General features: G+C 33.5%; 1 pseudogene; it reads right to left on the bottom strand.

Moving 5' to 3' along the window:
* Positions 218–9693, bottom strand: LOC109717121 (annotated as a pseudogene).

The raw sequence follows: 15740 nt of genomic DNA, 5'->3' as shown, positions 1-15740 counted from the left end.
AAAAAATTAAACTATATAATTATTGTAGGCAACAACTATTTAAATTTAAGTTAGAATTTGATAGATATTTTCTAATAGAATAATACCAAATGAATTTATTTTTTAAAATTTAAATTTTTGTTGTAAATTTTTAATTAAATATGCATAAATTTATATTATTTTGAAATAACTATTAAAATAATTATTGCCTAAATTTGCATTTGTACGTACGCTCAACTGATTTAATTAAAAATTTAACTATAAATATAATGAAATCCTAACAATTTTAGGATTGACAAAAGGCCTCTCACTGACTGTACTTTTGAGTCGGTAACTGCTACTACAGCCGCAATTTCTGCAATCCTCTGCGATAATCTCGGTTCTTGTTGTCTCCTGCTAACGCCTGTCGCCTTCCGTCACTTTCCGCCAGTACTACTGTCACTCTGCCACTATTATTTGATTCAACCTTAGCATTAATTCTTCCAGCTTCACCGCGAAATTCACTAGGGCTTCAAGGAGACAGCACCTGCACTGTAACAGGAGACCAAGTTGAGTCGAATCACGTTCAAAATGACATAAAATTGGTTGAATCTAATCACAATCGAGACTCGTAAACACTTTGCCTGTGCGTTTGAAATAAATTAGTTAGGTCTTTCTAACAGCTCAATCTTTTATGATTAATGGTTAGCGCCAAAGATCCGACAATATACATACAACAGGTCACGACGGGCCAAATTGCGATATTCTGGCTCTAGGAATGAAAGTTCTATGGAAACCATAGGGAACTCGTTGCGGCAAAGTTATTCTGGCTATAGGTTCACTTTCACATCTCTGAGCGTCGATGATCCTTACCTGCAAAACAGAGATATGAAACTTTGAGGATTCTTTAAAAATTTCCAGAGCTTTTCATGCATACACTTTAAATTATGTGAATTATGCAAAGACCCTGCAAAGCCGGCATTTACATGTGTTCCCTTGAAAAAGGCGTTTATAGACATTTTGTTGAATATATAAACATTAAAAGCACCATTTTCTGAGAGTTTAAGCTTTTGGAAAACGACTATTGTTTCTCATTTGTTAATTTGGTATTAGAGTAGAAGGGTCTAAAGTTCGAATCCTAACGGACTCATAGCATTTTTAATTTCCTCTCATTTAATTCAAGTACGTATCTTAATCATATCGAAAAGTTTTGAGCACAGACGCAAGGCACGTTTTGAGTATAAATATTAAAGGCGTCATTCTTTGGAAGCATAAGGTTTAGGGGATAAAAATAGTATCAAAGCTAAAGATTAAGATGAAGTGCGCATAATCAATATTCTTGCGCTAATGATAAAGTTCCTCTATACAAGGTGCGCACTTAAGTTTTTCAAACACAGAAACACTTAACAGCGAACTTAAATCAATTGAGAGAAATTTGAAATTACAGAACTTGTTACACTTGCCTGAGATGTATCTGTATCTTCACCATGCACAAATGAGATTATCCATCCCTCATCTTTCCTCTAAGCCACCTGGTTTCGGGACAAATGTCGCTCCCGAACAAAATTGGTTTCTGCCAAGATGGTGATACTCTACCTAATAATTACAAAAAGGAAAAAAAGAAAAGAAGTAATAGGAAGATCTAGAATTGAATTGAACAGAGACAGGTTATGTTGCTAAGAAAACTGTTACCTTTGTCGCTTCAGCAACATGCTCTTCTTAAGATAAAGCTTTGCCAGGCTTCAATATTGAGGAAGAGCTAAAAAAATGAAGAGAGCACATTAGGCTAACATAGTAAGCAATATAAGGAAGTATTTTTTATATTCATGTCCCTGCAAAAATAGTTTATACCCCTAAAAAATTTAATATAACATGCATCAAAATTTCAGTTTCATACACAATTGCCCTTTCTAAAATAGGGAAGCCCGGCAATTTACAGGTTCCATCTTAGTGAAAGTATTTCGCAAAAGGAGAATTTATATAAGCAACCAAGTAGCTGGACGGCATGTATAGAAATTCAGTGTGCTTTCAAAGGGCGCCATGAAAATTCAAATTTCATAAGGATAAGGTAACCCTATACTTCACTACTTGTGAAAATATGCAATTATCTGTAAAAGGGATTGTTTCGTTTTGTCTCATTACCACAGGTAGAGCTTGCGACGGAATCCACCACTTGTGTGTATCCGTACTTATGATATAAGCCAGTGAAGCGATCTGATCACTGGAAAGTTCATGGAGGAGTCAAAACCAGTTAGATTTCTCCCACTAAAACCACCTGTTCTTAGGTTTAATCTCCATCGAAACAACCAACAAAAGAACCCACCATGAAGGGAATTGTTACCACATTCTTTCTCAGTCATAGGCTTAAATCCTTCAGAGAACCAATGATACTTGTTAAGTCCCTTTTCTGGGCCAGGAATGATCGAATTAGGTGCTCGAAATCCCCTGACAATCACCTGATTCACCAAGAATAACTAGGTGATAATATGGCAAACATATGTATCTAGACATTGTGAAATAAGATTTATTTGCTTTAACAAGAGAGAAAAATGATAGAATTTTTTTGATATATGAAGCTTCACGACAAATGATAAGTCGAAAGTCAAGAGAGAAAGAGGGAACTAATAATAAAATCGTATAAGGCTTTCAAACAATTGAAAGATGATAATTTCTTAACACGACAGTAGAGTCTAAAGAGAATATAGGATAGAGAGATTAAACAATCATAATGCCAACTTCTATTCATGAAAGCTATCTACCTCATCACCATTCTCAACGCAGTTAACGCTGTGGAAAATACAAAAAGTTGCCATTTCAAACCATTTAATTGAATCTGCATCACCATAACGGGGCAGAACCCCAATTCTTGCATAGCTTTCCTTCTCAAACTTGATCAACCTGTGTGCTTAAATTGGATTATCAGCAGATCAAATAGTACCGTAATTAACTTGTCACAAAAGTTTCCAGGAGCTACTTACGGACCACTTTGGCAAGTCTATTTATGTCCATTGTAAGCCGCATATCCACGACAATGTTGTACCTGACATTCACAAGCATATACCTAGTTAATTTGTATGTTCAGTTAGTTATTATAACTGTCTTGTTTTGCATGTTTTCTCCATTTATTTTTATTTTTATTATGTTTTTTTGGTGTTCCTTTTATAGTGTTTGGGTATGGAGGGGTAATTCATTTGCCGATGAAGTATGTTGTTACATCGAAGGCTTTATCGATTTGGCATAGCTTTCGGAGAAGCTTTCTACTGTGAAACTTGCTGCCTTTTAATGGGCCCCATAGCCGGGGCTTACATGGCAGCTTGCAAAAGCGTGCCACCCATTTGACTGACACACATAAGGGGTTGTTGCGCCACACATACGTATTTTAGCACATCACTGTAAAAACTCCGAATCGGAACTTTTGCGGCCACGCATGCAACGCGGCTCTGCTACGGTCCTCATCGCTGGGCCAAACAAGCCTTTAATGACCAAGCTATTAGTGTCTTTTGTAATAGCATTACTCAGAGCACTTCTATAGGAGCTCCAAATGAGCAAAACAGACATTAAACCAAAAATGACAGTAACATAAGATGGATTCAGAACATAAAATAACAGTATTCAGACTCATAAAAGCAAGCACCACAAAAGAAGAACCAAAGGATCTTTCTCTCTCAAAATAACATGATAAAATTCACATGGAGAAACTGGATGAAACAGGTGTTCTCAAAGTTTTAATGTACAAATTATATATATGTGTAGTCCTTATAATGAAAATTAGCAAGTAAAATGTGTTGGAAGCGGCCTGAACTAACTTACCTTTCACTAACTCCTATTTTGTGGCAAAGTGTGCTTCTGTTCAGCTTGAGATCTACCTTATGTCTTAGACTCTTCGTATCAGCTGCAAAGAAATGAACGGAAAACCACAAAATTAATTGCAATTTGCAACACAAAATTAGTCTTAAAACAGGATAATATTACAGATATATCCTCAGAATATATGCATTTGCACTCAAATCATTCTAAACTTAAATAAGTCCATATACTAAAAAAGTTTTCAACATTTACTGATATTCTCCTCAACATCTTAACATCAACAAGCAAGATGATTAAAGAGTTTGCACAGATACCCATCAAAAGTCGAAATAATGACATGCTAATGATGAATATTCATGTCAACTTGAAAATATTAGTTTAAATTAATCTTAGAATATATAAATGCAAATACACAAATAAAGAGTGATTTACACTTAATCATGTGTATGCTTTTAGATGCCACTGTTAAATGCAAGAAATCTCAATTTCCAAATCCATATTTTATTAAAATCTCACCAGAAACAATGCCTAGAACAAGGAAAGGCTTTCTCGGATCGACACCAAAGATGACAAGCTCCCCTGATCCCGAAGCCCTCTGCTTCAATAAGAAACCAAATTATTAGCATCAAGGATTTAAGTGCTGCGGCACGTGGTCGTGCTGAAAACTTGCCGGCACGGTGCATGCCGGGCCGTGCCAGTCACAAAAAATTCACGTGTGCCGACATATAATAGCATGAAATATCTATTTTCTTAAGCAACAAAATATTCTAACTGTTTATTATATTTTTTTATCAAATCTTTTGAACTATATTGAGAAAATTACTTACTAATTTAAAGAAGAGAGTTTTGAGATGTGCCATCGACACGGAGGCTATATCGTGCCGATATCATGTTGACACAATACGACACGGTAAATACGGCCCGTGCAAGGCACTTAAATGCCATCGGCACGGGGCTGTATCATGCCGATATCTTATTGATACGATACGACACAGTAAATACGGGCCGTGTCGATGGGCACTTAAATCCTTGATTAGCATACAAAGCAATTAAAGATCAATAAAATAGGAGAAAAAAAGAACAGAAAAAAAAAAGAAGAAAACCTTTGGGTGGGAAGTGAAGGGTCGATCCCATGTGCCACCGATATCCCAATCACCACATTTTTCAAGAGTAAAGATGTCGATCTCTTGTGGTATGTGATTCTCAGCCACCGAGAACACTCTCCCTCCATGCTCAAATACATTATTGGTGTTGCTTACGTACTTATTCATTTTGCCAAATCTCAGTTGTTCCAATTTTCAAACAAAGATAAATTTTGAACAAAGATAGAAGGTAAATTGAATTAATGGTCCATGTACTACCCAATATTGTGACTCAGTCCCTGTATTTTTTGTTAAAAACATCGATTCATGAACTTTCACGCAAGGATTTAAGTGCCGTATCTGATTTAAGTGTTGTGGTACGGGATTGTGCCGAAAACTTGTCGGCATAGTACCGCACGGTGCATGCCGGACCGTCAGGGATGAAGCTAGCACTCGATTATAAGGGGGGCCAAAATACAAACAAATCAAAATTTTAGCAAATAAACAAGATTTACCTAGTCAAGTTTTTTATAAAAAAATATATTGACTAAATAATTAGTGTAAAAAAGCATTACCCCTTTTTTATTTATACTTACTTAACTTCTAATTATTTTATTTAGATTATTTCAGTCAAATAACTTTAAAATTTATTAAATCTAATAGTAATTCAGTAAATGATTTAATTTCTTAATTTTTACTAAATATAATTGTGACAATAAATGACTATTAGTTAACAGAGCTATTAACTTTAATATAACCTTTAATTTAATTAAATAAAAAATTTATCTAAAATAATTAAAAGTTATGAAGGTACTAAATGAAAAAAAAAAAACTCAGAGTTGAGAGAGCACTATATTAGCCCCAAAAACTTTTTTAAAAAATAAGTTACTCATCATAGTTTTAAAATTAAATCAAAATATATTTTTTAAATTTTTTATATATAAAGGACTCTTATGCAAATTATGAAAATTTGGGGAGGGACATGGCCCCCCTCAGCCCCAACATAGCTCCGGCCCTGCGGACTGTGCCTATGGATGCCCGTCACAAAAAATATATATGTGTCGACACGTAATGGCATGAAATATTTATTTTCTTTGACAACAAAATATGCTAATTATTTATTATGTATTTTTATCAAATTTTTTGAACTTTATTGAGAAAATTACTGACTAATTTCAAAAATAGAGAGTTTTGAATTGTGCCATTGATACAAGGGTTGTATCGTGCTGATATCTTGCTAACACGATATGACACGATAGATACGATCCGTACCGATGGACACTTTAATCCTTTCTTTCACGTATATTGCACCTTACAAATGAATGAAAAAAAAAAAAAAAAATAGAGGTCGGCCAAACCTACAAATGCGGTGAATGGTTTACTGTCTATCTTTAATACGGTAAATCATTCACCATATACAAAGATTCTATCCACAGTTGCTGATCTGGCATACTTGACGCCTATTTTTACAAAAAAAAAATAAAAAATAAAAAAATAAAAAAAAAAATCAGGAGGTCTATTTTTAAAATTATAAAAATGTGGANGCAAATTATGAAAATTTGGGAAGGGACATGGCCCCCCTCAGCCCCAACATAGCTCCGCCCCTGCCGACCGTGCCTATGGATGCCCGTCACAAAAAATATATATATGCCGACACGTAATGGCATGAAATATTTATTTTCTTTGGCAACAAAATATGCTAATTATTTATTATGTATTTTTATCAAATTTTTTGAATTTTATTGAGAAAATTACTGACTAATTTCAAGAATAGAGAGTTTTGAATTGTGCCATTGATACAAGGGTTGTGTCATGCTGATATCTTGCTGACATGATATGACACGATGGATACAATCCGTATCGATGGACACTTTAATCCTTACTTTCACGTATATTGCACCTTACAAATGAATGAAAAAAAAAAAAAAAAATAGAGGTCGGCCAAACCTACAAATGCGGTGAATGGTTTACTGTCTATCTTTAATACGGTAAATCATTCACCATATACAAAGATTCTATCCACAGTTGCTGATCTGGCATACTTAACGCCTATTTTTACAAAAAAAAAGAAAAAAAAAAGAAAATTCAGGAGGATTATTTTTTTAAAATTATAAAAATGTGGAGTATTTATAAAAAAAAAGTTCAATGTGAATCAACCGAATAAATATAGATTAAAAAAACAATTTTCTACTAACCAAACACTATTAAAACATAAAACTTTTTTTCTACCGAAAATTTTTTTCCACGAAAAAGAGTTTTACATACAATCAAACACCCCCTGAACTATTTATACATGAGGTCTCATACATTTCTATCAAAAAAATTGAAAACAAAAAAAAAAAAAAAGGCAAAAGGAGTAGGAAAGGAGGAGGGGTTTGCGATTTGGGGGTTACCTGGTTGAGGAGGTAGGCGGCGAAGACGGCGGGGGACTCGCCCTCGATTGGCGGGCAGGAAGCAGGGCTTCCGGCGCGCCGCCCTCTCGACCTCGAAGGTCTCGGATCGGACGAAGCGGTTCTTGCAGTAGTAAGCTCTACCTGTGGTTTCGCGCCTTGTAGTTGGTTACTCTTGTACATAACTCACTTTGTGTTTTAATCTAATAAATCATAAAAAAAAAATACGAAAAACTTCAAATAACACTGGCCTCGTGTGGTATTCTCGTCCACCCGATGTGGTAGTCGGGTCCGAACGAGATCACAGATGGTGTATTATTTTGGGCCCGATGTAGTATTCGCGTCCACCCGATGTGATATTCGGGTCTAAATAAGATCACAGATGGTGTATCACTTTGTCCCGCATAATGACTCAAAATTTGACATAGGATTATTAGGACGTTACAATAAATCAAAATGAATATTTCTAATTACTGAACTCCACTGCCAATCTATAAAATTCTGCACGCACTCTCTCTCTCTCTCTCTCTCTCTCTATAGCTACAATTTAAAATACAGAAATGCTAAATTAACTTTGTTTTGTGGATATCCTACTATATGAGTCCTACAAGTGTGTGGAAAATTTAAAAAGTGTGTTTTCAATTAAAAGAATAGTTTAAATCCACAATTAATAAACCTGAGATGGAAGTATGGGCTGGTCAATGAATTGGAAGGTTGAATCAACAATTTCATCCAGTAACCTCTGTGAGGCCTTCTTGAATGTGGTCTTTGAAACATCAATCTTCATATCATATGAACATGCCCCAACTCTCCAAGAAAAGGCTTACCAATAAAAGAAAAATTAAAAAAAAAATCATGAGAGAAACTTCAAAAGGAATTGCATATGAAATTATAGCATTTTTTATGTCCAACTCTCAACAAATAGAATAGCTCATATTTGCATTTTACTTCTCCCCACCAAGCTAGGAGAATTTTTCACATTAAAAATATCATTCTAGGGCAAAATTTGGTATCCTTATACATAGGGATGCAAATGAATCCGGGTTGGTGGAGCTCCCGTCCCCATCCGCCCCAAATGGGGCAGTAAGTGAGAACAAAAAAAATATAGAAAAATATAATCTATCCCAAATCCGTCCCAATCCGCCAAGTAAATGGAGCGGGAGGCGGAAGACCCTTTTCTTCCTTCAATCCATTCCGATCTATCAAAAATCCGTCAAAAATTTTCTTCCGCCCCGAATACAACGGTAAGTGGGAGTNACATAAAACTTTTTTTCTACTGAAAATTTTTTTCCACGAAAAAGAGTTTTACATACAATCAAACACCCCCTGAACTATTTATACATGAGGTCTCATACAAATAATTTCTATCAAAAAAATTGAAAAAAAAAAAAAAGAAGGCAAAAGGAGTAGGAAAGGAGGAGGGGTTTGCGATTTGGGGGTTACCTGGTTGAGGAAGCAGGGCTTCCGGTGCGCCGCCCTCTCGACCTCGAAGGTCTCGGATTGGACGAAGCGGTTCTTGTAGTAGTAAGCTCTACCTGTGGTTTCGCGCTTGTAGTTGGTTACTGTTGTACATAACTCACTTTGTGCTTTAATCTAATGAATCATAAAAAAGTACGAAAAACTTCAAATAACACTGGCCCCATGTGGTATTCTCGTCCACCCGATGTGGTAGTCGGGTCCGAACGGGATCACAGATGGTGTATCATTTTGGGCCCGATGTAGTATTCGCGTCCACCCGATGTGATATTCGGGCCTAAATGTTATGTCCAACCCTCAACAAATGGAATAGCTCATATTTGCATTTTATTTCTCCCCACCAAGCTAGGAGAATTTTTCACATTAAAAATATCATTCTAGGGCAAAATTTGGTATCCTTATACATAGGAATGCAAATAAATCCGGGTTGGTGGAGCTCCCGTCCCTATCCGCCCCAAATGGGGCAGTAAGTGAGAACAAAAAAAATATAGAAAAATATAATCCATTCCGAATCCATCCCAATCCGCCAAGTAAATGGAGCGAGAGGCGGAAAACCCTTTTCTTCCTTTAATCCATCCCGATCTGTCAAAAATCCGTCAAAAATTTTCTTCCGCCCCGAATAGAGCGGTAAGTGGGAGTAAAAAATAAAATAAAAAATAATCCACCCTGAATCCGCCCCGCCCCGACAAGAAATGGAGTGGGAGGTGGGGGAACCCTCCCGCCCCCGAATCCGCCCCGTTTGTATCCCTACTTATACATTTCACTAACCACATTTTCGGCATGTATGATAATCATATTTTTTGTATGAAATGTGCTCGCAAAGGAAAAACTATTTCTAAGACTAGAAATGTAACTACATAGCAAAAATCTTAACAATATATAGCAAATTAGAAGAGAGCCAAACACCTTTAAGTTGGAGGTAAGGGATGTGGTGAAATTAGTAATATTACGAAAGAGAGGGAGCCTTTGGATACACCCATGTGGGTGAAGAGAGAAACAAATTGAGCCCATCTTAGTTTTACATTCTTTTGTTCCTGGCACAAATTTTCTCCACAAAGCCATTGAAGGAACAATGAGGGTTTCCTTATAAACGCTCATTGGAGGATTAGTGTTCTTAGAATAAGGAAAATATGACACTGATTATAGATCTTAAACGAAAAAGCATGCAAACAGAGATCAATGAGAAGGAATCAACGTGTTAATTATGCTAAAATTCTCTTGCAAAACGGTTTTGGCTCCACATGATCAGTTGTTCTTTCCGTAAAGAGCATATGCTTTTGCTTGGATTTGTTGCAGGATTGTGTTTGTTTTGCTCAATAATGTTGAACTTAATTTACCCTTTTTGTTTTATGTTGAATGTTTAATTGCCGGCCCAATTCCTCTTGGCCTAAGGGGCATGGACAACGATGCATTGCAGTAAGATATGATAATTTCACCAATGACACATTCTACTCCATTAAACACGATATGATAATTTCACCAATAATACATTCTGAGTCAGCGAGTCTATTTGGCCCACTATTAGTAGCATAGAATCCTTCGTACTATCATGTTATATTTGATAACAGGATATTCGAATCGACGATCAGCTCCGTTAAATACAATCTATGTTATTGAATGTAAGAAACACAATTTCATATTGTTTTTCAACATTATTCAACTAGTGACGAAAGAATCAGAAAATTGATAATTTGAATGAAAATGAAGTATTTGTAAGTCTAACCATATAAAAAAATTTAAATTTGGTGAAATTTTGATAGAAAATCCTTTTCACTATTTAGGCCAACATATCTGAAATTATGCTGTTGATGGTAAAATCAGTATCTATGGTATGAAATTTAAATCTTTTATCATTATATTTTATAATATTTTTATTTTTAGTCGTTCACTCCGAAACTATTTGGTGTAAAGGTAAATAATATTCAAAAATCATGAAATTGACATACTTCTAATAATGTTGATCATATTTAACAGAATTGATTGTCAATTCAAATTTTTCATCATCAAAAACAACTTAGTACTACATAGGCCTCTACGCTACCTATACTATTTTAGCCTAGTTATCTCTCTCTCTCTCTCTCTCTCTCTCTCTCTCTCTCTCTCTCTCTCTCTCTCTCTCTATATATATATATATATAAGTATATATATATATAGAGAGAGAGTAGAGCTACTATGCTATCGGAAGCATAGAGGATCCGGTGCTTCCAACTTTTCAGCTCTTAGATCAACCCCTTTGATCATTTTTAACCTTTGGATTCATACTATTACTTTGTGGGGACCACTCAACTCTAAGGGTACTACTCAATCCTAGGGGGGACCGCAATCATCCCAACCGTACAATTTTTGATCCAATGGTCAAAAAGTCAGAAGCATAAAACCCTCCATGCTTCTGATAGTATAGTAGGTCTATACTATATATATATATATATATATAGAGAGAGAGTTGAGCTAGAATACTCTCAAAAGCACCATGGGGGTGGTGCTTTTGAGTTTTTAGCCATTGGATGGAAAGATGTGAGGTTGAGTTGATGGTGGTAGGTGGTGGTAGGTGGAAGAGTGTTTGATCCAAGAGCTATATATATATATAATGAGTGTACAATTAAATGCACATCACAATTAATCATTCTGTCTTAATCACTAATATATTATATGAGTCCCGCTATGGTGCTTGTAAAAGCACCAAGCACTTGGTGTTTGTAAATTTTTTACCGTTAGATTTACCATTTTTATCATTTTCACCTATTAGATTATACTATTCAACCAACCAACCACTCAACTCTAGGGTCCCACATCATTTTAACTGCACATCCCTTAATCTAATGGCAAAAAATCTATAAGCACTAATAACTTTGTGCTTTTAAAAGCATATAGGAGCTCAATTCTATATTATATATTAAATATCTTTAAAACATTTTCTAACCCCACTAATATTAGATCTATAGTGTAAGTTATGGAATTGTTATAATTTAATTAAAATGTTGTATAATCTTTTTTTATATTCAAAGTAATTATTATAGATCAACTTCATATACTGAGTAATATTTAACAGTTATTTAACAAAAATAAGCCTAAAGATTGAATAAAATTTTATACTGAATTTCATGCATTGAGAGGGGGAAAAAAATCCAATGACTAATTTAAAAAACAAAATTAGCTACACTAAAGTCATTACTATATTCATGGCCAAGGCTTTTTTAACTTCTCTATAATATAACTATTATTCTACCATATTCATAGCAAAGGTTTTTAGCTTCTCTATGGCATAACTGTTATTCTTAATTACATACATAACTTCCTTTCACTCCCTAATAATTCTCAATGATAACCCAAAATAATTCTCATACATAATCTCCAAAGTAACTCTCTTTCATAACATCCAAATTTATTCTAATATATAATCTAAATAACTCTCTTTCATAACATCCAAATTTATTTTAATGTATAATCTAAATGAGAATCTATTACTCTATATGAATTCTCAATAATTTTGCCACGTGGCAAGTTTTTCTCCACCCTCACTAATCTTTTTTCTGAATTGATTTTTACTCTTGGCTTTTCCACTCCCCTCCTCTCTATTCAATGATATGTAATCAATGTGCTTTTTAATTTATACGTTTCCTCTTCAAAATTATTTTTTTTGAATTGATTTTTATTCTTGGCTCTTCTCCTTCTATTCAATGATATGTAATCAATATGCTTTTTAATTTATATGTTTTCTCTTCAAAATTAGTCCTTTCTTCTCCCACAAATAATTCCTTACATGCAAAATTAAAAAAATAAGAAGATGAATAATTACTACTTTTAGGTCTAGAGATTGGGAAAGAGCAAGGGAGTCTTCCAAGTCCTAATCTATGCCAATTCGACTCGACCCGAACCCCCCCTCCGAATCAAAAGAGTGTTTATAGGGTTTCTATCAATGTCGATCTCTTCGGATTTATGGAAAAAGAAGGTAATTGAACGATTTTTTCAATAGAGGAAGCTAATTGGAGAGCAATAATGGACGGTTCGAGAGGTAGGTTTGGAAAACGAAAATCCTAAACCTAATTTTTTTCTTTTCTTCATTTTAATCTCGAATTCTTACTACGTATTCATTTAGAATTTAATTTATTTGCATTATTTTTGTATGGTAATTGTATCAATCAAGGATTTGATTTATATGTATTATTTTGATTAATTTAGAGGTTATTTTTTATTTCATAATTGATGTGGCAGTTTTGGCTCGCAACTTTTGATCATTCCATGTCCAAAAGGGTGCAAAATCTTGCAAATTTCATCAGATTTTCATCGCCATCGTCGTCATCATCGCAACATTATTATCTCCATCTTCATACAACTTTTGTAGGGTTTTTTTTTTGAATGTTGATTCTGAGCAGTTATCGATTTTCAATGACCATATTGGTTAGTTCAATTCATACGTTTCCCTATCCAAAAAATAAAACACACTTGAATTTTTATTTTCCAAACTTCTTTCTTTTTACTCTTCAATATTTATTAATTTTTTTTCTATTATTTATTCGCGGCATCGCGCGGGTTACTATACTAGTATGATATGATGTGGATTCATATACTACCACGGGTATTATTTGAAGGTCATGGCACTATCATTTTTTTATTTAATTGAAATCCACATACATAAAAAGAATCAGAGCTATTGTGTAAAAAATATGAATTATTTTATTCATTTACTCTTATTTAACTTTATTATTATTTTATTTTATTATATTATTATTCTATATTAATAATATAATTTAGAAATATTATTTAATATTTCTAAAATAATAATTTATTTTATTTAATAATTTATTATTAAATAATATTCAAATCGAAATAATATTATTATTAAAATACTTTATTAATAATATCATTTTTTATTTAATAATTTATTAATAATATTATTATTAAAATCGAAATTAGAAATATTCTAAAATACTCTAATAAATAAAATAAAGTATNTTAAACTCTTTTTTTTTTCAACCAAAAAGTACCTTTTTGCATGTTCATGTCAATTATATATCCTGCACTTAATACGCGTTTAGTATATTTCATAATAATACTAAATTATTTAATAAAGATTAAAAATCCATTTGTTAATTTCATGCATCTTCTTAACTTATTATTTTCTTCTTCGCTAATTTATAGCCATCTCTTCTAATAACTAATCCTCATTTGCATTAATTAATCATTAGCATTATTAATTATAATTTGGTATCTCATGAAAAAAGCGACACGTATGAAGTGAACCAAAAGTTCCAAACAATCATAAAATCTAAAGAATTTGGAATTTGCATAGGGCACCCTCATCTTTAGTCTTTTTTAAATTATTATTATCATTTATCTAACAATTTTCCTATTAGCTAGTTTGCCAAATAAAAATATTTTGCTAAAGAAATAATCCTAAATAATGCCTTAAAAGCCCGTCCATACCAAAATTTAATGACTCCACAATCCTTTAAGCAGTAATGAGATGATATAGGATTGGTTAAGTTACCACATGCATAAATTTTGGGGAAAACTTCAAATACCCTCCGTGGTTTCGCACTTTCTCACTTTAGTACCCTATGGTAGCTTAAAGTGTATCAAGTTAGTACCATATGGTTTCGCACTTTCTCACTTTAGTACCCTGTGGTTTAAAGTGTACCGAGTTAGTACTCTGTAGTTTCGCACTTTCTCACTTTAGTATCCTGTGGTTTAATAGTTTATTAAATTATATATAAAAAATATCAGATACCCTACCTAGGTTTATCGAATATTTATATTAGTACCCTTTAATTAGTTTTAACTTTGTCACTGATTTAACGAAAAAATATCCCGAAATTGATAATAAAAAGAAAAAAAATAAAACAATAGGATACTAACTTGATACAAAAATAAAACCACAAAGTACTAACTTGATACATTTTAAACCACAGGGTACTAAAGTGAGAAAGTACGAAACCACATAAGGGGTATTTGAAATTGAGTGAGGCTACCATGCTTTTGGACGCACGGAGCCTTCCGTGCTTCCAGGTCGTTTCGATGTTGCGACTTTCGAATCGTCGATCAGCTCCGTTAAACTTGATCTAGAGTATTTGAAGTACCTAGAAAATAAAGTTTATTATTTTTCAATATCATTTACCTAGTGATCGAAGGGGCTCAAAATCAATAATTTTAACGGCCGTAGTGAGCCGTTTGCAAATTTAACGATGTAGAAATATCCAAATCACGTAAAATTTTGATAAAAAATTCTTTATACCATATAAAACAAGATCAATATCTTTGATCTAAAATTTTAATGTCATATTATCATATTTTGTAAGATTTTTANAATAAAAAAAAAAAAGACGAGGGACCTATTTGAAAATGACATAGAGGATCTTAGCACATTTTTAGAATTATTTTTATGACTAAGGCTTAGTTTGGCATTGAGGTCTATCTAACGCTATTAGATAAAATAGAGTTGAGAAAAAAGCATATAGGAATATGCTTCTGCGTTCTCCGATGGGACTATAAAAAATATATTGTAACCGACTCATTGCGATATGCGGAACGCAATATTATGTACGGAAAGTACGTAACGCAATCTCCCCGCTACGTACGGAAAGTACTTTCTCACCGTACGTAACACAATCTTCCCGCAATCCCAAACGAAGCCTAAGACAGTTTGGGTAGTTAATGGGGTAGTTATTTGGATAGATTTAATTTGGCAAAAATAATAAAAAAGAAAAATCTGAAAATAAAAAAAATACAGGAATTAATTGGGGAGACAGGCCTGCCACACTATGCTGTTAATTTTTTAAAAATTTATTTTGTATTAAATTCAAAATTTAATGCTCATGGGGACAACTCATCTGATAATATAGTTTAGATCATATTTAACGGTGCCGATCATCAATTTGGAAACTCTATCATCGAAAACAAATCGGTAGTAACCTACCGATAGTATTCATATATATATATATATATATATATATATATATATATATATAGAGCTAGGCTACTATACTATCTATACTATATATAGCACTAAGCTACTATACTATCTATACTA

This window comes from Ananas comosus, linkage group 11 (assembly GCF_001540865.1).
Source record: "Ananas comosus cultivar F153 linkage group 11, ASM154086v1, whole genome shotgun sequence".
Classification (NCBI taxonomy): domain Eukaryota; kingdom Viridiplantae; phylum Streptophyta; class Magnoliopsida; order Poales; family Bromeliaceae; genus Ananas; species Ananas comosus.
This window is presented reverse-complemented; position numbering and strand designations above follow the sequence as displayed.